Below are 1,670 nucleotides of genomic sequence, written 5' to 3' on the forward strand. Positions count from 1 at the left end.
TAATTCCTTAAATCATATAAAGAAGGTAAGGTAAAATATAGGCTCTAGCAAGGATTTTTATTAGGTATTTGAAGTAAAGACTAAAAGTATTGATGTTAGCTAGTAAAGATTAATAGGTAGAATTTGAAACCCAATTTTACAAGCAATATGACAGTTTAAGTTATTATTATCTGAGCTGTAAGGAACTAGTATGTAATGGGAGAAAAAGTAATTGAAGCTTATTAACTGGGAGTGCAGGGAAAACAATATCAGAAAAGTAAACTCAGGGATGGGCAGAGGGGTAGGGAGGGTGGGAACTAAACAGTTCAGATTACTAACAAAATATTTTAGACTTTTCACCATAGCAGAAGCAGGACTCAGGTAAGATGCTCAAGGCTCAGGTATAATGCTGAGGTATAATGCTCACTGAACAGCCAGGTAGGACATGTGCTGGGAGATACTGACTCAAACTCTCAAAGATAGCTGCGGCACCACCTGCCTCAAACTTGCTGAAAGATCCACAATGCTAGAAGGGTGCAGTTGTTACAGGGGGCCAGCTAGCAGTACCACTGAAGCCATGGGGTAAATTTGGGGACTCATTGGGTTCTACAGAATCCAGGTTGACATTAAGCTTGGGGTTCTCACAAACCAAAGCCATCTCTGCCCCTTTGGAGATGGGTAAAATCTGCAACAATGCCAGAATGCTTCGTGTATGTGACTGGTGAGTGTTTGCAAGGTACTGCTAAATCTGCCTCGATGCTTTCTGCTTGGGACTAGGGAATGTTTCTGGGGGTCCTGCAGCTGTGTATGGAATCTGGTGATTGTCTCTGGAATGGGTGCTGCTGCTGCCTGGTTACTATGTACCTCCAGGATGGGTGCTGCAGGTGCCCGGATGCTTTGTGCATAAAGTCAGTGGGTGTCCCTGGGTGATGCGGCTGCCTGGGTGCTATGTGCATGAGGCTGGTGACTGTCACCTGGATATGGAGGGGGTGCTATTGTGGGGAGGCTGTAGCTATGAGTCTGTGAGTTGATGCTTCCTGGATCCTTTCTGCATGGGACTGGTGAATGTCTCTGGAGAGAGAGGAGCGGTGCTGCTGGGATCCTTTGTGCATGGGGCTGAAGAGGGTTGCGGGGCGGGTGAAGAGAGTGCTGCTACTGTATGGGAGCGGTAAAAGTCTCTGGGTGGTGTTGCCTGGATGCTTTGTGAATGTCTGGGGGAGGGTAGGTGGAAGATGCTGCTCCTGGATGTTTTATGCATGGGGTGGAGGGTGTCTCAGGGGAGTTGGGGGATGAGAGTGCTCCTGCTATCTGGGTGCTTTGTTGCCATAGAGTGGATGGGGAAGAGAGTGCTGCTGCTGCTGCTACCTGGATGCTTTGTGCATGGGGTGGAGGGTGTCTAAAAGGAGTTTGGGGAAGGGGAGGAGAGTGCTGCTACCTGGATGCTTTCTGCATAGTTGGGAGGGTGTCACAGGGAAATTGCGGGGAGAGGGATGCCTTGTGGATGGGGCTCCGGGCTGTATCCCTGACAGCTGGTGCGCCCCCCCCCCCTCCCCTGGAAGGTGCCTCTCTGGCAGATCCCCCCTAGAGGTCACTAGCCCGCAGCCCCCGCCCAGCAGCCGCAGCTGCAGATCGCAGCCCGGCACTAGGCGGGGAGGGGGGGAGGAGGGGGGGGAATCGGGGCTCTCCTGCCG

The sequence above is a fragment of the Rhinatrema bivittatum genome, chromosome 5 (assembly GCF_901001135.1).
Source record: "Rhinatrema bivittatum chromosome 5, aRhiBiv1.1, whole genome shotgun sequence".
NCBI lineage: Eukaryota > Metazoa > Chordata > Amphibia > Gymnophiona > Rhinatrematidae > Rhinatrema > Rhinatrema bivittatum.